Here is a 25,094-nt window from a genome sequence, read left to right as displayed (position 1 = left end):
CCATTTCCACTCTGAATATAATAACTTCGTTTACCTTGCTGATGTAGTTAGAGGTGAAGGGAACTTTCTTTTCTTTGTTACTAAGTTTTTTATATCATGTTGAAACGGAAAATTATACTAGAAGAAAGTCCTGAGCAATATCCAGACCTTGCAACTTCATCTGTTTTACTTCTGGAAATTAGTTCCATGCCTTACACCCTAACAGTACCAACCTTCTCATGTAATCCCTGACTGTACATGGGAGCTCAGGCTCCAGATGTCTTCAGCTTGGTGTAGTTAAGCTCTTATGGTCTGCTGCTCTCTTGGCCCAAGCAGTTGGGAAGGTCTGAACTTGCACTTGTCATGAGTCAGAGCATTCACAGAGTTGTTTGTGTTAGTCCAAATGACCCTGTAGTAAGCCCAGTTGCTTTAGCGAAGCAATGTGGATTCAGACTAAGAGGAACCCACACCAACAGTTAGCCCTATATGTATGTGCATATAGACTGGAATAGACTATTTCAGTCGGAAGAGACCTACAACAACCATCTAGTCCAACTACCTGACCATCTCAGGCCTGACCCAAAGTTAAAGCATCCAAATGCCTCTTAGACACTGACAGGCTTGGGGCATCAACAATGTCCCTAGGAAGGCTGCTCCACTGTTTGACCACCTTCTTGGTAAAGAAGTGCTTCCTAACATCCAGTCCAAACCTCCCCTGCGGCAGCTGTGAACCATTCCCACGTGTCCTGTTGCTGGATACCAGGGAGAAGAACTCAGCACTTCCCTCTCCACTTCCCCTCCTCATGAAGCTGTAGAGAACAAAATGTATATCTGTAGTTATATATATACATATATATGAAAACCTATAACTATATAGTCAATTATATGGATGAATATATTTTTCAGTACTAGATGGATTTTGTTAACAGAAACATTTTCACATTGACTGTTTAAAAAATCTATAGCTATGTAGCTACCAGTGATACCTCTGTGCTGTTCAGAAAGGTAACAGCAGATATGGGACCTAAAGGAAAAGAATGAAGGCTGAGAGCCCTGAGGAGGAGGACCTGACTTCAGCATCCTTTTCCTGAAAGCAAGCAGGGAGTTATCCCATCCAACTCAACATCCACAGTATCTTGTAACATTGCCACAAGGGAGCTCATCCCCTACACCAGGTCTCCCCAGACTCCAGGCCTTCATCAACATTCCATCACTCCAGACCTTTACAAGTTATGTTCCTATTTGTCTCTCACACCAATAGAGCCAGTATCAAACTCCTTCTGGCTATTCCCAGCCTCTTTCTACAGAGCTAATATATTAACAAAAATATTTCTTGCTGCTTTCATTTTCCCACTGTTACTTTCTCCACTGATTTTAATTAAACACTCCCTGGCTGTGAAAGTGGGGCAGGGAGGGTTTCTTTCCCTTTCTGTAAAAAGGCCCACGAAGAAGGTTCCCTTAATCTCTCACAAGCGTAAAATAAGCTTTCATTATGCCAATGAGTAAGCTTCAAAGTTTTAATTAATTTCTCTGCTTACATAAGCATAACAATATTAGTCATGTTGGCCTATAAATTGTACCAAGCAGCCTGGATTTTTAATTAAATTAATGTCATTACATTCAGAGTGATGAAATATATTCCACCGCATGCCCTATCTATGCAATATTTTTTCTCCTTCTTGACTCCCCCTCAATTCTTTGTGGACTACATAGGTGGGTTTAAAGCTGGGCATGCCAGAGGGGCTTACTAGCAAACCACTTATAAATTAACAGCCATGTTTGGCAAAGATATTCCTTCAGAGAAGCAGGAACCATTCACATATACTACAAACCAAATTAGACAAGAAACCACAAGGATATGGGGATGGAGGGGGGTGGCGGGGGCAGGGGAATGAATACACCAACATATAAAAGATAGTCCTCGCTGTCTGTAATTTGTGAAACATTGTACAAATACAAATTTGGTTTGCTATTGTAGCAATTTACTGGTGCCTAATAAAACATTAATTTGTGTGGTGACCTCTATAACAATTCATAGACTCATTTAATCATGGAAATGGAGGGTTCAAAGGAACCTCGAGAGATCAATTACATCCCCTGGTCCTCTCTTGTGTTATATAATAAATAATAGCAACAAAAAGAGCAAAACCAAAATGTGTAAAGAAAGTGGGTATGGTTTAGAGTTTGGTCTCCTGCTGTGTTAGAGGTTATCACAGATAGATTGTCCTTGGAAAATACCTCCCCTTATTTGCAACATGCTTTGGCTCTGGCATAACTCATACCAGATGAATTAAAGCTTGACTAACAATTCTGATGTTCTTCTTACTGAGGCTTGAAGAGTGTGTACTTAATGACTAAAATGTGTTTATTTAAAAATTACATAGCAGAACAATGACAGCCTTTTGTAAACTTCAACAGCCAGCCTGTTTTGCTGCCTGCAGTTCAAAAAAATTGCCTTCCAAAGCAGACAATAACTTTTGGTCTCTGCAGCCATGTCCCACAGAACAAATGATTTTACATTACACACGCACAGAACTACCACATCATGGATTCATTTATATCACCGACTGCTAAGCTGCTTCAGTCAGAGGTGCTATGGCTTAATGCAGTTCTTCCAGTAAGTTTGTACAGGGGACACAAATTCTATGTGTGTCAGTTGTAAGCTCGGGAGGGCACAGGTTTTTATGTTTGCTAAACCTGGGGCATGTCCATGCAAAGTGCTCTACAGTGTATGGGCTGCAGTCCTGGCCCCGTCATCGTCCCTCTCACTGCCTGCCCCACATCTAAGGGGTGCAAGAGGTAGGTTGCTCCCTGAACCTGAAAGAAGGTGGCAAAAGGCATCCACACAGTGACTGGGGAGGACACAGGCTGTGGACAGAGCCAGTGAGGTCCCCAGTCCTTGGGTGACGTGGGTCTGTCCCAGTGCAAGGCACGGATATAGGTGTAGATGTAAATAGACATGGATAATAACGTGGATACAGATACACTATTATATTGCAGTTTCTTTATTATTATATAATAATTATAAAGATGACTCGTAATTGCTCCCTTTCCCTGTGTAGAGGCCAAGCACCCAGAACCAGCTGTAGTGTTGCGTGACCCCTCTATCTCACTGTTAGTGCATGAGCCCAGCCTGCAGGGCTGCCTGGAAGAAGCACTGACTTGGGCTTATCCAGTATGGTCCCTAGGGTGTTTTTCACTGGAAAAGCAAGAAAGGCACTTTCCATCCTGTTGAGGCACCAGCAGCAGTTTGGTTTTCTGACCAGGGAACAACTTCTCCCCCAATCACTGTCCATACATTATTTTCTGAGGTGGAGTTCTTAACAGCATCTGGGAAGGGACATGCCTGCTCGAGTCAGTGGGAAGCCAGGAAACTTTTGCTGACTAAGCCAGCAGAGTAACTACATTCCAGCCCATTCAGGAGCTAAGCAGGACTCAGAGTCTTAGGCTAAAAACTACTTTATGGATGGTTGTAGGGCTAGAGGGTACTTCAGCCTTGCTCGAGCTCACTGCACATTTAAGTACAATGTGCACTCTTCACAGCCCAGGTGCATAGGGCTCCTGGCTTCGGGCGTCATTCACCATCATGAAACCAGTAAAAATATTAATTCAGCTGGGGAAAGGCTGACTCCTAGTGTAGCAGTGATATCGTCTACCTGAAGGTGGGTGAGGAATCATCTAAGTCTGCCTCCTATATGCATATTTAGACAGGAAGAGATGAAGAAACCAGAGGCAACCTCCCAGTGAGATAACAAACACTCAGTTCCCATCTCGGGGGCCAAGGCACAGCTTAATGCCCAGGAATGAGGTACTCTAGGAGGGGTTCTTTAACCTTTCATCCTCCCCCACTAAACCCAAAACTTCCCAAAAACAAGCCTTGGCAATTTTCCATTCGACTTACAAACTGTAAAAAACATGGCCTTAGTGATGAGGGCACAGCATCTAAGCAGAGGACTGGAGTTAGTGTCATTTTAGCTGGATTTTGCCCTCAAATCACCATGCTATGAAGGCCAAATATCTCTGTATGACAACACTAAACACAACACAAAGCCATAAACTATCTAGCAGTATTGTATAAAAATCTATGCAAAGTTTTACAGCAGAACCACAAAGGAAAGACAGGTTTGCTGAAAGATCCCAGAGCCAGCCACAAGGCCAAACAAAATCAGGACAGAGCAAGACCAGGTCTGGAGTGTGGTGAAATAACTGCTGATCTAGCCTGTGCGCTACATATATATCACCTATTACTAACGCACTGGAAGTCATAAAGCACTGTGGAGGTGAAAAAATTGTTCTTTATCTGTGAGCAGAAGCTCTGAGCTTCCTTGACACAGCAGACTAGCTCTGTAAAGAGGTGGTGAATGCTTAGTCCTGCTAAAGAGAGGTGGCCACCGTAAGCAGCTCAGAATTTCAGTTTTCTTGTGTCAAAAATGAAAAATCAGAGCGGAAAAACCAGGCACAAAGCTTAAACTGTCAGGCTTGTAGGAGTATTACACCATTTATTTTCAAATGGTCATATGTGAGTCCATGAATCCTACTGTTGCTGTGGTATAGAAGGATATAATACAGCCGTGGATGGTGGAACTATTTCACAGTACCATAACTTTCCCATGAAAATATAAAATACAACTAAATTTTGCTTTTGTTTTGGGAAACAAATCCATCGGAATGGTAGGGGCGAATCATTAAATGGAGCAAAATAATGCAACAGATTTACTCCAGCTTAACCCCATGGACAGCCTAGCTCAAAGCACCTACAAACTGCTACAAAGTTAAACTCTCCCTAAGTGCGATTTATATCTGCCGAGTTAGGGTCAAGTTATAAAACTGCAATCTGGACTTTGGCTGAAACTTTAGAGTACAGGAATTTTCATAAGAAAGGTTTTGCTTCATTTTGACATTAAATGTGGAGATGACAAGTCACTGAATGGTGAAGCAGGAGATATTCTTGAGGAAACATTTAGCAAAACAAATGTTTTCCAGCCAGACATCAGCTTTTCCAAAAACCAAAGTATTAATTTTCAGACAAACGTTAAAAAATTTGTCGTTTTAAGGCAAACACTTTAGAGAAAGCAAGCGCTCTTCATAATAATATCAAATGAAAGTTCAAATTCCCAGTGGATAAAGAGGAATGTGAAATACTGAACTCAGATGAGAAGCCTTGGTAGATCAGGAAGGATTTGCTGTCTGAACGTATGTCTGCACTGCAGCACAGAAAGAAATAGGATGAGATTAAGAATAATTAATCTTCAAGGTCTAGATTTGAGGGAAGAGCAATGCATTTGTGTCTATCAAGTAGAAAGACAAAATGGGACCATAAATTACTTCAGATAACATAACTAAATGCAAAAATCCTTTCACTATGTAGCTATTTTTTGGCTGTGCAAATCAGGCAGTATTTAGTTTGGCTGAGTCAAGAACTGAGATGACTACTGACATCGCGAATAAATAAATCAACAGGGGCCTGACACTGCTTTCAGCTGGACCAATTTAACTCAAGACCAGTTGTTCTGAAATTATTCAAGTTCTTTCAACACAAAAATGGTAAGCAAGATTAGCCCTGGCATGCTCTGCATCAGAGAGGAGCCTCTGTCAGCTACATATAATGATTTAATTCTTCATGTAACCAAAAGGTAAAGAGGGCCCACAGCTTGCTTATGTTCCTGAACAGAGAACAAGGCTCAAAGAAACAGGTCTGTGACTTCTGGTCTTCGATATATACTGTTGGTTAATAATTAATTGCATCTTTCAGGTGTAGACATCGGTAACAGCTAGAGAGTCTGAGATTATTAAAGAGGACTGTGGAAAAAAGAGCAGATTTGTATGGAAAGTTTAGTAATATGATCTCAGATAGGTCAAATTAGCTGCTGACATGGAAAATTATCTTTGTGAGTTGCTTTAGATAAGTGGTGAGGGAAATGAAAAAATTCAGAGAGTGGCTGCCAAAAGCCAAAGGTAATATATCCCAATGCACCAGTGTAAGAGAGACTGGGAGAGAGAAAGGAAAAGCCTTTTGAGCACTTAGTTTCCAATGGTGCTTTGTTTACCCAGCGTCTGTTACAGTCACAACCCCATGAAGAACCTGGGCTTGTAGAAACTCGTGTAGTACGGATAATAAACAAAAACCGCTCAGAAGGCTTTTTCCCTCCTCCCAGGAGGTCTTTTATAGCCGGACAGTGTGAATTACATGCCCACTCCTTGTTGATGCCCTCACGCTGCCACATGGTAGGAAGCATCCACACTACAAATGGGAAACAGGCCCTAAATTCCAGAAAATATAGCTGTGGCTTTTTCTGAATGCCTCAGTAGTTGGTAATATGGAATTATGTAAATTTAAGCTAATTAGAAGGATATGCCGGTACATACATATTTTCTGAATCTAGAAAATAACACATTTGAGGAATCAGGAGGCTGACTTTACTGGGGGAACAGGGAAAAAGGCCTGGGGAATCCAACCCCATGGATATTTTGCTATGATGATATTTTGCAGTCCTTCACGTGTTTTCCATGTAAGGAACTTTGCCTTTCATCTAAGAAATTGTTTCCATGCTTTTCTTGGTTTTCCTTTGTGTATTTTTTTGCCAAAGATCATCCTGCAGACATACTACTTTCTTCAAAATACTTAAGAGCAGCAGTGCATTCCCTAGACAGTGTCTTCTTTGAAACTAGCTGCCACCATTTGCTTCCTGGCACAAAACTCTGTTTATGGTGAGCTCTGATGACCTCCAGTTGTCCTCAGCCCTCTGCATTGAAGCCGCTGACTTCCCAACAGTTAGGATTAGCCAGACACCTAGATTGGTGTCTCCCCTTTGATCTATTTTAGATGAAAAAATGAGCCACCAGCACTCGTGCTTTAGATAGATATGAAACTCATGATCATCAGGAGTCTATGCCCAGGGATCTATTTGCCATATAGGTGGTTTCCCCCACCCCACAAGGTCTCCACCACCAACAAAAATGATCTCTGGATTATCAGTCAGACCAATACATTAGTAAATCGTAAACTTAGCTGTGCAGATACGGTGCTGAGGAGGCCTTTGTCATAGGTAGCAGAAGACTTCTTCCTGTGGGGATGGCTTCCCCATCTGTCCTCAAGACTGTTATGAAGATCCTCATATCTGAGGAAACGAGCCAAATATGATAAGTACAGTAGGTTAGAGCTGAGGGGAGCCTTTAGGATCAAATGCTACCAATTTCATTCCATTGGAAATATGTTTTATGACAGAGAAGCACTAAGTGATGCTTAGCACAAGGAGAAGTGGTTTTGTGGGGAGACAGGGCAACGCCAGCAGGATATCAGCTTCAGCTTCCTGGGAAATCTGCTCCCAGGAAAGACCTTCTTTCCAGGATGGAGATCAGATTGCTGTCCTGCCACAGTTAGAGCCACAGAACAGCCATGAAAATAATGATTTTTCGTTAAGCAGGACTCCAGGGTTCATGGCTGCCTGCTTCTGACCTAACAGTCACCCAGGTTTATCTCTTGACCAAAATGTTTTTTTTTAACCTAGCACTCAGTTTTTTTGAGCAGCTCTACAACAAAGTATTGAATAAGTTTCAGTCATAGCTTCTTCACCTGCAAGAAAACTTTCACGGTAACTTGATGACTTCTCCCTTGGCTGCACCAGCTGAACAGCATTTACAGACTTCTAGTGAAAACAAAGACAATTGCACTTCAGTTGGGCAGCGTGGCTTTTTTTGTAATTAGGAGAAAAAACTAATTTATTAAATCAAAACCTGGAACATTCAAAAAATCTAAGAAATTTCTAGGCATGGGTTGATTATGACGGAAAAGTCAACTGTGTAAAATAAGACCACAGTGTACAGCCATTTTCTAATAGTTAGCACTGCCAAATATGATTCTTGCCACTGTTTTTGCAGTGGTATTTTACACCATGGTCATCATTGCTGTGGTGCTAACAAACATGTTATCTGGGTGCCTGAAGATACAGTGGTTCAGATTTAGTGGTTCAGATGGAACTGTGATTGTTTTGACTGCATGAAACAGCAAGGAAAAGCAGAAAAAAAATCAGTGAGCTCCATCCTAGCTGCAGAAAACCTTCAAAAACTTGGAACTTTTTTTTTTTATTTTCCCTTTCTAATTCAGACAAAAACATATGAAAGCTGAATGACTGCACTGCTTCTTATTGCACTCCCCCTTCTCCCTGGGAAAGCAGTGGCAGGGATGACACCAGGGTAAACAGCTTCTCTGCTCTCCCGAGAGAGCTGTACCTGGAAGTTGCACTCTTGTCCTACCTTCCCCAGCTGCAAGACATTGATGTCAGCTGTACCATTAATGATGGAGAGGTGTGTGAGTCATGTATAACTGCTTGATGACAGCTGGGCAGCATTGTCAAAGAGCCTTCAGCTCTTACAAGCCATCTCCCTGTCTTTACAGGCAGATGCAAGGGAGCTTTGGGAGGCAGGTTGCACAGGTTAACCCACTGCCATGCTCAAGACAATGATGTGAGGGAGTGTGGCATGCTTATACAGCTTTGACATCCATAGCAAAGGCAAGGAGAGCTTGCATCAGCTTGCAGGTATCACCAAAGGAGACTATGTTTGTTCATTTGTGTCCTACATGAGCCTAAAAGTAAGAGCACATCTTCAGTGCAGTCATAAAACTTGTAACATACACTTGCATGACCTGAGCTTTTATTTTTCCACCCAGTGAGGTATTTGCACATACAACACAGATAACTGCAGAGTCAGATGTGCACTTAAGTATTCATTTGACATAAGCAGACATGTGCTGTCTCTGCACAGATGCATGCATTTGCAGTCAGTTACTGCTTAAAAAATTTCACCTGTGTCCTCACCATTGCAAAGGCACAACATAATTGTTAGAAGCCAAAAAAAAAGTCTATATTAAGTCTATTTTGTTAATACTTTAGAGGGTTAAAGGATATCTTTCTTCGGTCAGTTTTACACATGTCTTTTAGCCTAGCTCAAAGAACCTAGTTGGGAAAATTGCCTTTAACACCAGGAAAATAAAAGCTGTCATGGTTCAGAAGAAAAGCTGGCTACCAGCTGTGAATATTAATGTATTTTTCCTTGAGCCTTTCTGCTGCAAAGTTGAGCATTAAAGGTGTTATGATACTTCCTCTGAATCAAGTTTTGATAAAATTAAAGGGATCACAGCTCTATGTAGTTAACTGTCATATACTCAACTATTCAACTTCCAGCTATGGATGCAAAGACAAGCCTGCAACGCAATTAGAGGGCTGAAAAAGCACTTGACCTTCAGCTTCCACATATAATCTTTCAGTCTAAGAACTTTACAATAAGGTCTGCAACACTGAAGGTCTTACTTTTATAATGAGAAAATTGAATCCACTAGCCCTATACCAGAATTTCATCATCCCAAGCTAGAAATAGGACTTCCCAGTAACTCGGATCCAGATTGGCTCTCCTTCCAATGTGTTTAAAAGACATTTGAATCCATATTTACAGAAAACTGATGTTTGTGTAGGTGTAAGTGTACCGCTAGTATTATAGGACACTAATTTCAAAAGCAGTTTTGACTTCCATAGTTGTCAGTTGTCCCACCAAGCTTATTCTTGACCAATATGATCAGCCCTCATACCTTAAAATCACTGTCCTAGACCTCTCAGTAATGCAAGGATTGCTGTTCCAATATTGCTGGAGGATGCAAAGTGTCCTCTGGAGACCAGCTGTGAAGTTAGGCAGCCGTAATAGGGTCTGCACCATCTCAGGAGGGAGTTAGTAAGCCAGCAAAGATACAGGAACCTAAAGCAGAATCCTGCCTGAAGTTCATTTTGTATGGGCTTGAACCCCATAATCCTGGAGCAACATCAAAGAACTCCGTTGCCTATTGCAATTTTCTTCAAGTTCCCCCTAAATTCAAAATGTCCTTTCCACAGGGCTTCTCAGATATCTAATTTCATTCTTGATGAGGTCTTTGGGCTGCATCGTGTGGTTACCAATACCTTTGTTTTCTTCTGAAAGGCCAGTAAAAACAAACAAGAAATACTGAAACGATATAACCTAGGTGCTAAATCCCAGGATGTCTACTAATTATATTAGGCTCCTCTGAGATACAATTCACTGAGGAGAGGACAGTGTCTGCTGCTGACTTGGGTCAAACTAGCAAACATTTGAGAGCTGCCTGTTAATGACTCACTTCCTTCCACCAAAATGAGGAATCATAACTGAAATTGTTGCCAGTGATGTGACTTTCAGGTCAAAAATTTAAGGAAGTTAAAATACCGGAACTGCCTGGCAAGAGCTCATGCAGACCACTAGAGGAAAATTAGATGTTTCCAAGGTCATTGGGAAAACAATGCACCCAGCAAAATATCCCATTTGTACATGTGGTTGATTAAGGAGCTGCCCTGACTCACTGATGCTGAGTTCTGTAAATATGGGTATGGCAGGGAAATCCTACAGAATACCAAGAGCAGTGTCAACATTAAAAACACGGCTGCAATAGGTCATCAACCTGCAATCAACAAATCCAGCAGATACTTTCAAAAATGTTTTCCATACAAGAAGAAAAGCTTATACATTACCCAGTACGTGGTAGGTCCTAAGCCTTTCCTTCATTTGCAGCCATATCTCAGCTGTAACTCAAAGCAAAGAGCATCGTGTTAGTAGGGGAAGAGTTAACACTTTTTAACTATTTAATAAAAAATGGCAGCAAAGCAGGAAGCGGTGAATGGTGATTGATGTATGAACTAATGGAGGTCCTACTAGGAGCAACCAGAGAAAAACAAAAACAAAAGAACATTTACAGGGCTTTGATAAGTTTATGACCATGATTATACAAAGGCTGATGTCTCTGTCAGCTGGAGCTGAACTCTGCTGGAGCACTTCCAGTCCTGCAAATTGCATTCCCATGGACCAGATTTACCAGTGGATGCATTCCACTTCTTCCTATTGATGTCACCCAAAGCCATGAGTGCTCTGGGTTCTTGATAAGTGTGCACTACGTAAGTTCCCTCTTCCTGCTGCACCATCTCTTTGAACTGTGCTTTGGCAGAGCATGTGTCCTGCCACTGGCTGTGAAGGAAGCTAAGGAAACTAGACTCTTAAACTATGCATATTGGTTTGCAGTTTACAACTACATGCTGTGAAGCTTCTTCCTCACTCCCAACCTCAGATAGGGGTCAGATTTCTTGATGAGGTCTTTGGACTGCATCATGTGGTTACCAATACCTTTGTTATCATACCTTTGTTATCATGAATATTCAATGAAAAGCAGTGATGGCAAAGGTATGTTCCCTGGAATAAGAAGCTAAGGACTTCTGTGAAGGATCTTCTACCCTCAGAAACTCCTCCCCAGTTTTCTGCCCTTAGTTTCAGCCAGATCCATTTCAACACAGCCCTGCATTGCTTCAACCTTTGCTTGTTCCAGGGTGTCAGAAGGTAAAAAGCTTTTGTGCTTTGACATTCTATTCAAGAGAAAAAATTACAAGAGCATAGTAGTAGTGAGGAAAATTTCATCATAACCTATCATGGAAGGATGAGATCAAACACAAGATAATAGTGCTAATAGTATAGTGATGGAAAAGACCAGTAACGTCATGGAATGTTCAAAATGCTAACTGGGAACAGATATCAAAAAGCTTATTTTTAATGAATAGTTGTATTGCTTACCAAATTGTAGTTGAGTTATTACTCTGGTGTCATTACCAATGCAGTGTCCAGCTGCAGAGTATCTGCTGTGGTTAGTACAGTATGAACAAGGGGTGTAAAGAGAGTCCTCTTCCCCAAAGAATTTACAGCTAACATGGCAAACAAAAGACCAGAAGTGGGTTATGCTGTAAAAGGATGGAAACAGGTGGTAACATGACACAAATAATAGTTTAGGGAAATTATCTTTGCTGGTTTTTGAGGTTCTCCTGGATGAAAGGAATGTGTCAAGACAATAATGTTTTTTTAATGTGTGACTGTAGAAGAGTTTCTCAGAAAATATGATTAGAAAGACAATATGACAACAAGAGAGCCTAGGAGACCTCCTTGGTACTGGTGGGACATATGCTGAAAGACATGCTGAAGGCACTCTAGGAGGAGTCTAGAGAAGCAACTCAAGGGTCATCTTAAAAGATCTTTGTTGGTGGCACCAAGGAGGGTGATGTCCACCTACACACATGTTCATGAACCACCAGAGTCAGAAACTGCTGCTGAGACCCATAAAAGGTGAGCTGTCATAGCTGGGATACTATCCTCATGGTTAGAAAGACTGAGCATCCTAGGATGCTCATGAAGACTCTCTAGTGCCCTAAATACCATTTCAGATGCCATTCTCATCCTGTTGGTAGGGCTTTAACTTAGACCAGCTGGCCTAAATCCAGGGCAAACTCAAGGAGCTAAGCTAATTTTCCTTAGTCAAAGCAGTGTCTTGTCAAGTTCAGTTACAGACACAAAGAGTTCAGATTTTAACTGCACAGAGAAAAGAGTTAATATGAATTGTTGGCCTGGACAAGGTCTTTTGATATGCTCCAGTTCAGTAGGTTTGGGGAGTGACACCATCATCACTTTACAGTCTCAGGCTTACATCATAGCTCAGTGTCATATGAGATGAAACAATAGCATGCTCAGAAACAGCCCAAATCTTTCATGCAGAGGGAACTGCTGAAAATAAGAGTTAAAACATCAGACACATCTGGACCTAATCCCTAAGCAAACTTTCCCTTGAATTTGAACTTGGATTCAAAGAATAGAGGGTGGGGAGGGGAGCTATAAACCCTCCTGTGATGTGACAAGTGAGGGTTGTTCTCATTAAGGTGATGTGCTTTTAATTAGATAGTCACTTCATTTGGTTCTAAAGTGTCAAGTGTAATTAATACAACATTGATTACTCCATGGTAATCTTGGGAGTTGAAGGTTGGTTTGCTTTTTTGCATTATTCAAAGGCCTCACACTGCTCTCTTGGAAGTGGGATAATCCCTTTGCTACCAGTTTAGGTTATCTCCAGTTTCTGTGCTTGTATCTTGTCCTACTGTCTATCTTTTCTTCCTTTATGGAGGAAAAAAAATTCCTATCAAAGGATTTTTAAACTTTTGTGCTGTTGCAATACACCTGACTATCCCAGGAAAGTTAGGGATAGGCACAGGCAACCAAATGTGTAACTATTTGCCTATTTAGAGATGCAAACATTTGCTTAAAGGGGTTGATAGACGTAATTTCAATGTGTGTACACACGTACACACATACTGTGGCACCAGCAAGATGCAATATTGTCACTGTAGTGAATCACAGCTGTGCCCATCTGTGCATGTTTCTACTGTGGTTCAAAGAAGCTTTCACTTACATTTTTCTACAGTACACTTTTCTCAAATACAACTCTTTTCTTTCTGCTTCTTCCCAGAGGAAGTAAAATACTGGCTTCTTTCATCACACTCTCTCAGACAGACAGACAGACAGGTATGAATTCTTGCTTTATATTCTTCACCATTTTGTAGAGATTTCTTCAGGTGTGTAATGAGAGGTGGCATTTTGTTTTTCATCTCTATCACATTCTCAACCACCCAAGTGGAATGTCAATACTGACCTGCAGACCTTAACACCCAGGTTTTGTTGTGGGATTTCCGATGCCGTCATCTTCTCATTGCATTGCTAGGTAGTGTGAGAAGGTGTGGCTGAATGTGGATCTGTCAATAGACTGTTCCCGTAGACAGGACTCTTGGGTGCATTGGGTTGTGACCTTCACTGAGCTCCAAACCTTCTGAGGAACCATGGTTCGGTCTTTACACATGTTCTCGACCTTATTTTCTTCCTGTGACATTTGTCACCTAGCTTCTTAAGGACACCAGTGAAGCTGAGTTTCTCATTGCTCTTCCACTGCTTCACAAACATAAACCCAAGTTTAATAAGTATTACCTGTTGAATCGTAGGGCTTGTGGGATTACACAGCACAGATCAATGCAGTCATAGAAACACAGACCTTCCTAAATGGTTTATTAAGCACAAACAACTGTGCCTGGCAGGCAGACCCACACACAGTGAGCCAAGGCATTCTCTCCTGCCCAAGCCCCAGCTTTGCCTTTGCTCACCAGAGACGGCAAGGTCAGTGGCCCCTCTGCGCAGGCGGCAGAGACATCTCGTGACTGAACCACATACTGCTGGCAAGCGCGGTGTTGTGAAGGGCTGCTCGGGTAAGCTGTGCACTTCCTATTTTCTGTAGATATTTACTAAATCTAAATATTTTAAAAATAAATAATAACAGAAGCCTCTCCTCCCCGTGGCACACCAGGATGCTCTTTCACTGTTTATCTTGGCTGAGCACAGGAAGCTGTGTTGTAAGGCAGCATTGCTCAGCCTGATGCAGATACAGCTAGTTAGTATGTTGTATTTGCCCGAAACATCTGGATAAGATTCAGGCTAATCTGCAGACGTTCAGCCAGATAGATGTACTCCTTTGGGCTGGTATGAATCATGGAGCACTGAGTTGCTGGAGAAGGAAAGAGATTCAATAATTTATAGTAAAAGCCATTCTGGTCTTTGTAGTTATGTGCACATCCAGACCTGCCTCATCTCAAAGCACCAGAGAGGACTCACAGGCTCTTGGAAGATTATGGGAGCTCTGCTTATGGCAGGCAATGAGGAGATCATGGTGCTCCTCAGGGTTCAATGGGACGAAATGTTTCCAGTTGAATCACAAGATCAAGATTGAAGGATGCTGCTAGCACTGCAGGCACAGGCACAGAAGCACATTCGTCTGATTCAGCAGCAAATCAGCTTAGTTACGGTAGATGAGGTAGGCTATCCTCACCCAGTAAATGTGAATTATTGCCATCTAGCTTAATCCGCAGTGGAAGGGGTTTAAGATAAGTTGCATTCTTTCACATTAGCCATGGCCTGAAAGCATACACCCTGACAGCTAGTACATCTCAGCTGATGCTCAAACCTAAACAGGATTTAAGTGGAAGACAAGTTATCCATAGGTCTTCTAGTAACCTAAAGACTCCAGATATCAGCTGTTGGGAGAAATGGTTACTCTCCATGTGCTTGTCAACTCCCATCTTGTATACACTGTCACAGGTGCCTGAGATCACTCAAGCTCATGCAAGCTTTGCAGATCCACAGCACACGCAGCAGATCCAGGAATTTGCAGCAGACCTACCCCTTCCAGACTGCTAGTGCATCAGGACCCGAACTGGATGAATGTTGTTGCTATTCACCTGCTCACCATTTTTGCTTAGAAACAACAACTTACTGGGTCAGCATCTGTGCAGTTTAGTATTCTACCTCACTCAGCTCTGAGTGTTTTAAAGACCTAAATCTGTGATGGATACAGAAGGGAGAACAACCTACAGAGGTCTGATTTCTAACATTTAGGAAGAGTATGGTAAGACCTGAAGCTCTAGGTTTAACATCCCTTCCAAAATGCTTTTTATCATTGATTATAACTGGATAGTCTGGAGGCGAATATATATTTAAGACCTGGCTAGTGACCAGAGGAGCAGAGGCAAAAAAGATATGAAAAATAAGGAGGGAGAAATATTGAACAGACCTTTTTTTTTTTTTTTAATCTCAACATTTTTGTCAGAAGCTTGAGGATGGTTTTCATTTCATCCCAATTAGCTCAGCCTATCCTAGTTATGGAAAACTGGAAGCCCTCCAAGTTTTTTACCACAGGAATAATTTGGTAACACTAAGAAATATTTTTATGAATAGCTTTGTGTCTGTGTGTGTGAAACGTCTGGGCACATAAAAGTGTTAACAATCGTTAATGTTTGCTTCTCTGCTGTAATAACTGAAGCCATGCTCAATGTGGCCAAACAACCTGACCTCACTTTTCTATCCCCACCCCAGTTTTGATACAAACGAGGTCATTATCACTGCCAGCAACTCAGAAAAACAAATCAAACCAAAAATATAAGGAATAGATTAAAAACCACCTCCCTTTCATAATTCAAGGCCACAAGAGTCTAAAATAAGCTCATAAATAAGCCCTTGAGGACCATTTTGATCTGTCCAAACAACACAATGGTTTTGCAGTGATTTGCAGCTCTGTCTGGTTATCTTGCTTACCAGGAGACGACTCTTTGCATTCATCAACAGGGCTAAGGACAGAAAGTAAATGATCCATATAGAAAAATAAGTGTGCTCTCAGCTGTCAGGTACCCTACAGGCAAGAGCATCTGAGTCCACTACCTGAACAGCATGGCTGAGAGGTATTGCTGAGGTACGTGGCCAGTGGTGATGCTTTACAGAAGACAGCCCCTGTTGATGGCTAACTCTCTGGTGCAAGTTCGAGTATATTACCTTAAGCATCCATTAGAAATATTTTCTTCTCAAGACTGAATGCAGGGGGAAAGAGAAGGAGGTGAAACTATTCACACTTTTAACTTACTTGTCTAATTTAAAAGTCCAAATTCAGAAGCCAGTCCTCCTTATATTTAATGGAAACAACAGGAGGCTAATTTGAGACAACAATAGCAATTATTGTGAATACCCTCAGTAAAGATGGTCTTCATCATAGGTGTTCAGACTTCAGAGGGACACATAGTCTTTGGTGGCATTGCCAACAAGTGTTTTGACCTTATTAAAAATTACCAGGTTTAATTATATGACAGTGTGTCGTGTGCCTTTCTTATTATATTAACTTGCATTGGGACAATAGGAGAAGGAATTTAATCACAAGGATTTAATCATATATTCAATTAGTTTTCTAGAAGTCCTACTAACAGCAGAAGACATTACAATCCCAGTGGGTTTGGTAGTGTCATGTCATAAGCACAATCCTATAAACTTATTTATACAGAATAGGCACAATTTGCCCAGCAGGAATGCTTATGCAAATAGTCTGTTTTATGCATAAACTTAGTGGTTTGGGGCTCTCACCTTGCGTCCACAGCTGAATGCATGAACTATAGGTCTATGAAGTTTTCAGTTTGTTCTGGATTTCTTCAAGATGAAAAGAAGATAAACACAGTAACGAGGACACGACAGTGACAGCACCATTCCAAAATAAAAATCATAGCAAAAAAGCCTGTAATCAATCATTACACCATAAACCACATCCAAAGAAAAGGGTAAGACAAACAGTGGAAGAGTTCTCTTCCAAATCCCCTTTAGTTTTCTTGCAGTTTCTTTGCCTTATGATCACTTGGCAATGATTTTCTCTTCTACTCACAAGCCTTCAGAAGCACCTTTGAGAAAGTCCCGCAGACCTCTTTGTGGGGTGATGGCACAGGTTCAGTGTGTAAGAATATTCTCCTCATCTCTGTGCCCAGCAGCTCCTCCACTTTTTTCTTTTTCTCTATGTTTCAAGCACAGAATAGATTCTGTGAAAATATGTTGTTTATTATTGTTGTTATTATTATATTTTATTATTATGCTTTCTAAATCCTTGCACAAGAGCCTTCCATTCCCGTGGGCAAGTGGGCTTATTAGCTTGCACACAACTGGGTGGTGGCCTTTGGCTACAAGACCTCTAACTACCATATACTGTGTTCATAAACAAAGTTCACCGGATGTTCAGCATCCAGCTTGCATGAAACACTGCCAAGTCTGTGAGCACTAAATGTTGAACTAATAGTGAACTTTCATAAAGTAGGTCATATAATAAACTTCCATGAATTACTGCTGTAAGCTGCTATAAATTGCTCTGTGGCAGGTTCCAAGCAATGTTTTTACTGTCCTTTCACTAAAACTGCAGTAAATCCTTAGAAAGAAAACCCAAATAAGATGCACTCTGCCTCCAAACCTTGCAGCTTTGCTGCATGGTTTCTAGCCCACCTTCAGTGACACAATGCAAAATGTGGAGCCACTGTTTGCAATATTGATCATGGGAGTCTGGTTTAATCCTGTACACAAATAGGAACAAATCTCTGGTTGTTTCAGAGACAAGATCTTTCTCTTGCAGAAAGTGGAGAAAATAGTCAGCCTTTTCAAAAAATGCAAAGATCTTGACTTTAGACAGCAGTTGGAGGATGACCCAGGACACTACACGCTGGTCAACCTCACCTCCATCCCTGGAAAGATCATGGAACAGCTCATCCTGGAGTTCATCTTGAAGCATGTAGGGGAAAAGGTTATCAGGAGTAGTCAACACGGATTCACCAAGGGAAAGTCATTCCTGACCAACCTGACAGCCTTCTATGGTGGAATGACTGGCTGGGTAGACAAGGGAAGAGCAGTGGTGGTTGTCTAACTTGACCTCAGCAAGGCTTCTGACACTCTCCCATAACCCCCTCCCAGGTAAGCTCAGGCAGTGTGGGTCAGGTGAGGACAGCGAGGTGGACTGAGAACTGGCTGAAAGGCAGAGCTCGCAGGGCTGTGATCAGCGGCGCAGAGTCTGGCTGGAGGCTGTAGCAAGCGGTGTTCCCAGGGTCAGTACTGGGTCCAGTCCTGTTCAACTTATCCGTCAGTGACCTGGATGAAGGGGCAGAGGCACCCTCAGCAAGTTGGCTGGTGATACAGAACTGGGAGGAGCGGCTGATTCCCCGGAGGCTGCGCTGCCATTCAGCGAGGCCTGGGCAGGCTGGAGAGCTGGGCAGAGAGGAACCCCATGGAGTTCAACAAAGGCCAGTGTCAGGTCCTTGTGCACCAGTGCAGGCTGGGGCTGACCTGCTGGAGGGCAGCTCTGTGGAGAAGGACCTGGGAGTCCTGGTGGGCAGCAAGTAGCCCATGGGCCAGCAGTGTGCCCTCATGGCCAAGAAGACCAATGGGATCCTGGGGGGCATTAGGAGGACCACAGCCATCAGGTGAAGGGAGGTGATCCTGCCCCTCTGCTCTGCCCTGGTGAGGCTGCCTCTTGAGTGCTGTGTCCAGTGCTGGGCTCCCCAGTTCAAGACAAACAGGGAACTTCTGGAGAGGGTTGGAGAGGGTCCAGTGGAGGCTACAAAGATGATGAGGGGACTGGAGCATCTCCCTGATGAGGAAAGGCTGAGGGAGCTGGGGCTGTTTAGCCTGGAGAAGACCGAGAGAGGATCTTATCAATGTCTACAAATATCTTAAGGGTGAGTGTCAAGAGGCTGGGGCCAGGCTCTTTTCAGTGGTGCCCAACAACAGGACAAGGGGCAACAGGCACAAACTGCAACATAGGAAGCTCCATCTGAATATGAGGAAAAATGTCTTTCCTTTGAAGGTGACAGAGCACTGGAACAAGTTGCCCAGAGAGCCTGTGGAGTGTCCCTCTCTGGGGACATTCAAAACCCACCTGGATGGGACTGTGCAACCTGCTGTAGGAGAACGTGCTTTAGCAGGGGGTTGGGCTAGATGATCTGCAGAGGTGCCTTCCAACCCTGAACATTCTGTGATTCTGTTCACCTCCAGCAGAAGCCAGTTCACAGCTTCTCTGAAAAGCAAGTCCAACAGTGCAAGGGACTTTTATAACATCCAACTTTATTATAAATTCAGCTCTGACGCTTTCCCTGTCCCTCGGCTCTCCTACCCTTTGATCAGTCCCAGACTCAAAGGACAGAGCAGACAGGAGAATTAAGTGAACAGAGCTAAAAGTAATTTTCTTCTCTTTTTCTTTACTCTTCTCACCTTTCCCTACTTTCCTGTCCTAACTAGCTCTCTGCCAATGACCTTTGTTGCTGTTTGCCACAGCTACTATGGCATCCTCCATCCAACATCTCCTCCAGAACAGTAACCAGCAACTTTGGCTTCCAGTTTATTCCAATAACAAAATTAGTATTTTATTACCAGTATCTTGCACTGGGAAGTGCTTCTGTGTGCTGCAGGCTAATGGATGGAGCATCCTGCACTCTGTTTTAATATAGCCAGGAATGTGATACGTAGGCATCAATAGAAGAACCTGCAATAAGGCCACAATGCTGTAGTTTAGCTGCCCGGGAAGAGTTGTAGCTTCCAATTATGCTCCCCAAATTACTTCGGCCTTTTGTCCCTAACTATTCCATGTAAAGCCCTCTCAAAGCAAAGCATGTAGGAGTAAAGTATGGTGATGTGTAACTTTGAGACACTGATGTCCATTCCTGAACCTGCCATCATATGCCCAGCGCTGCAAGATGCTGAGTTCCCCTGGTTTTCACTAATATCAACAGAATTTGAAGGAATTTGGTGGTTTTTTTTTGCAAGGACTAAGCAACCAGCAAGACTAGGCTTTAACATCTGGGCATCCTTCTGGACATCATGTTCCATCCCAACTATGTGTCGTATCTACAGCTCCCGATACTAAAAAATTTCCTGGACAAAAAAGAGAAAATCTTAGCACAGTCAAACCTTGTTTATAATTTTCCCCTTGCAAATTGCAGCCATATTTTGATTATGTTTACTGCAGCCTCCCTACCATTTTGTCTTCCTTTGCTTGATGATGTTCAGTATCATTTGTTATACGGAACATCTTTCACTCTGTTTCTGTTCACAAAACATCCTTCAGTCCCAAGTATGAGGCTAAGAAATTTCACAAAAAGCGCAATCGTAATCTGTTGAGAAGGAAAGGAGATAGCTAAGAGCCAGGCAGGAAAGAGAACAGAATGTCTTAAGTCAGCAGGTCCCATGACAGCTGAGAGAAGAGTCCCTTTAAGGAACTCCATCCTGTTTCATATCTTTTCCAGGCAATTAATTTTTTAGGAGCTGCAGAGGGCTGCCAGGTAAAAGGTCGTGAACACCACTCCTTCACTTATCCCCTGCAGCAGAGCAAGATTTTTGCCCAACACTGCACCCATGGGCCCCAACCTTCTCCCAGAGGAATCATCTTCACTGAAGGGTTGTGTGACTCCCCTCCCCACAGCCTCGGGGCATGCTGCCAGCTCTTCCTTGTGTGGAAGACACTGGTCCACAAGGGACCAGACAAGCATTAGTAAACTCCTTCCATGCTGACCACTGAACAGAAATCACAAGACCTAACTCTTCATTTATTCTCATTCCACGGGGGAGAACTGGCGTTTTCCAGGCTGTCAGACAAATGAATTCTAAGAATGAGTTTCATATACAGAGTATTTCAACAGTAGAGTATGTATGACATATAAATCTTTTCTTATGCATTTCTGGGATGGTTGGCAGGGAAAACTGCAGTGTTCTTCAGTCGATCTGGAGCAATGTAAGGGTAGTTCATGCGGTTGTTACAGATGAATTACAGATGAGACATGGTGGGATGGCTCCTATGACTGGAGTGTTGGAATACAGGCTTTTCAGGAAGGACAGGCAGGGGAGACAAGGAGGGGGTGTCCCCCTCTATGTCAGTGCCCAGCTGGAGAGCATGGAGCTCCATCTGGGGATGGATGAGGAGCAACCGAGATCTTATGGGTCAGGATTAAAGAGAAGGCATGGACAGGTGGCACTATAGAGGGGGTTTGCTACAGGCTGCCTGACCAGGAAGACCAAGTGGATGAAGACCTCTATAGACAGGTAAGAGCTGCCTTGTGTTCATGAGCCCTGGTCCTCATGGGGGACTTCAGCCACTCCAGTATCTGTTGGAGCGACAGCACAGCAGGCCACAGGAAATCCAGGAGTTTCCTGGAATGTATTGATGAGAACTTCCTTCTCCAAGTGATAAAGGAGCCAGCAAGGAGAGGTACTATGTTGGACCTTGTTCTCACCAACAGGGAGGGGCTGGTGGGGAATGTGAAGCTGAAAGGCAGCCTTGGCTTGCTACCCTGGACTTCAGGAGAGCAGATTTTGGCCTCTTCAGGGATCTGCTTGGTAGAGTACCATGGGATAGAGCCCTGGAGGGAAGAGAGGCCTGAGAAATCTGCTTAATGTTCAAGGATTGACTTCTCCAAGGTCAGGAGCGACACATCAAGCAAAGAGGAAGTGAAGCAAAACCACCAGGAGGCCTGCATGAATGAACAAGTTGCTCCTGGACAAACTCAAACACAAAAAGGAAGCCTGCAGAGGGTGGAAGCAAGGACAGGCAGCCTGTGAGGAATACAGAGAAATTGTCCAAGCAGCTAGGGATCAAGTTAGGTAGGCTAAAGCCCTGATAAAACAGGTGTAGGAACGCACTCAACAACGACTACAACACTGAGCACCATCCATGCCAGGTGACTACATATGGCTTAGGAAATACCACCACCACAACAGGATTCGTAGATGGGGAGGAACCAAGAGCTGGGTTGTAAGTGTGGTGAGCAATGACACCTTGGCTAACAGGGTTGAAGATAACATATCACATGCATTCTTTCCTAGGTCTTACTCATGTACACAGACCTGTTACAAAACTCACTGAAATCACTGCGACTTTGTCCACTGACACCAACCAGTTCCAGATCTGGTCCATAAAGAGCTGTAGCAAGACTGCAACCAGATGGAATTATTTCTGAGTCGCAGTAGTAAGAGATACAATGAAAATATGTTGGCTTGTTTTAGTTGGTAAATATACAGACTTGGCAGGATCGGCCAGAGACCAGATGCTGAATGGCCTGGAAGCTATCCTCTTGGAGGTGGCTACTTCAGCTCAGGGTGAAGACCATGAGGAGGGCAGTGTGGGTATGTCAGCATTGCTACTGGCTCTTTTCTACCTGTCCTGTGGACATACAGAGCATTCCAAGTCTGGCAGTCTGAAAGCTCAAAATTCCCTGTATCCTAACAAACCCATGGGAAAGGACATACTGAGCTAGATAAATTACAGTTATGAAATACAAGTATTTAATTAAATCTTGTCTGGCTGTGTTTTGTACCCTCCCAAAAAACAGTCCAACTTCAAAACTAATCTGGAACTGACTGCCTATGTTATAATTCACTAGAAACTGTGTTGTCATCACTTCAGTTCATAGAAAGGAAAAATAAGAGCAGCAACAGCTTTCATCAGTTCCTATTTAAAAACAAACTGCTGCCTTTAAAATAAAATAAAAATGCAGAGTTGGAGCCAAGTCCAAGTTTGCGGTAACTGCAGGGAGGTTAGCCAGGCCAGCCAGGGTGGAGAAAGGTGGGTCAGGTTAGCAAAGGGCAGACAGGTTTCCCCGGTGTCCTCCCATTTCCTGCCCTGGCAGCCCTGGGGACACCCCTCCTGAGACTGCCTTTGGCTGGATTAACCTCTCTGGCTCCGGCTGAGACAGGGCATCTCCTGGCTCTGCCAACAGCTGCACGTCTTCATGATGGCACATAAAACAGAGACTGTAGACAAGAAAAGAGTGTGGGGCAGCTGGAGGATGACACCATGGCAAAGGTTCTACCTGATGTGATTTGGCTGCAGGGGACTGCCACCACTGCCTTTGCAGCAGATGCTCTTTAGGGATCCTGACTGCTTCACACCTGGACTCCTGACTGAAAGGTGGGTAATTCCTCTACTCTCCAACCACCCTGTCTAGGAAGCGTATTTACATTTCAGATCTTCATCTTAGCAGCCACTTGTTCAAGACCTACTAGAACAGCATCCAAGGCTTGTGAATGGAAGTATAATATATTTAAATAAGAAACATGTCAACGGCAAAACAGCATTTCAGCTGTTTCACAAAGTAATTTACAAAATCTGCACTGCCCAGTGGATTTTCCCAAGCATTGGACTGACAGCTCAGGTGCAATAGAGCCAGGGCAGCAGGGCTGGTGGCTGTAATTATGAAAAGTCAGCTCCATCCCAGCTAACTTTCGCAAACCGGCTCTCTGGAGGTTAATATTCTCTGTGTCTGGTTTCAGCCAGCTGGTGAACTGTTAAAGGAAAATGTCAGCACACACCATTCCCCCACCAACTCACCGCTCAGCCTGGGGTGTGTCAGAAAACCCTACTCACATCATCCTCTTGAAAGGATTCATTTTGAGTCTTTTATGGATGGATCAAGTTTATTCAGACTTTGCTTGCATTCATAAACATTGTCATGTAACAGTGCACAGTCCTTGTTTCATGTGTGTGTGGTCAATAGATTGGTCAACTGATTGTTTATTCAAACCGAATGGTTGATGTGCAATAGGATTTACTTAGGCCTTTGTTTGTCCCTTGCATGCGAAAATAGCAATACACATCGTGTTGGTTTTGTTGTTTCTTTTTTTTTTCCTGTAAATAGCAATGACATCAAGAAGAGCAAAACAAAGGTCATTTTTATGGATTTCATCCGCAGAGAGAGCAGGTATTCCCTGTGACTAGATACCTAATACTGATTATTTATATTAACCACCTTTCCAAAAGGCTAGCATATAATAAATCACAATTTGTAAAATTAATATAGAACATTATGGCAATCCAGCTCCTTTCCTGTGAAAGACTGCATGTGAGAGCAACATGAGTTTAGCTAAATCCTGCAATTTCAAGATGCTTTTACACTATGGAAGATGTCTCCCAACATCCTGATTTTTTACAAAAAGTGTAATTTTGGGGCTAAATGCAAATACTTTCAGCAAAGATTATTATCTATTATAAACACTTTAACCAATTAAAAAAAAATTCCACTCTATTTGAAAGATCAAAACAAGATCAAGGCCTCTTGTTTAAGAGACCATGCAGACATGACAGCAGAAAGCTCATGGTCCAAGAAAGTGGTAACCTAAGGGAACTAAATAGATAAGAAAGAAACACCAGGACCATTCTCTGATAAAGAACAATGATACAACAGGATTAAGTGACTTGCATAGGGTCACTCCAGAGAGAGAAGCATTAAATCTCAGTCTTCTGACTCCAAGGCCAATGCCTTAACCACACAACAGTCCTACCACACGAAAAGAAGGATTATTTTTTTACTGTTGGAAGCTGTTCTTTTTATTCTATTGGTGTTTAGGAACTGAATGTTTTGTTAACCATTCATTCTGGATGAGTATGCCATCTGAAATCTTATAGCACTTACAGTAGTTTTTGGAGATTTCCCTTGTTGGACCATTCATACAAGTAGATATGTCTTATTCTTTCCTTGGCTTCTTTCTGTGTTTGTTTTGGCTACCAGACATTCTACTTACAAGAAGAATAAGGGAAATCTTTCCAAAAAATCAGCACACTTACTTAAGAGAGAGTCAAAAACATAGTATGCCCTTGAGAAGAGTGAATGACAGAGATAATTCCTCTTTTTTAATTATTTTTCCTAAGCCCAGAGGAAGCAAAATATTTGAGAGAAAAGAAAAAAAATCTGTTAAGCATACCCAAAATTTGGCAAATTTGAAACAGGAGAGGGCTGCACGCACTTGTGTAAAGTGCCAGCCATCATGGGCACTACCAAAACTCATTTAACAGTTGAAAAAAAGATTTTCTTTAGTCGTAAGCCAAGCACAACAGTGATGAGTTTCCACACAAACACATACACACGCTTTTCTTTCGT

This window comes from Falco naumanni, chromosome 1, assembly GCF_017639655.2.
Source record: "Falco naumanni isolate bFalNau1 chromosome 1, bFalNau1.pat, whole genome shotgun sequence".
NCBI lineage: Eukaryota > Metazoa > Chordata > Aves > Falconiformes > Falconidae > Falco > Falco naumanni.
Note: the sequence above shows the minus strand (reverse complement) of the source record.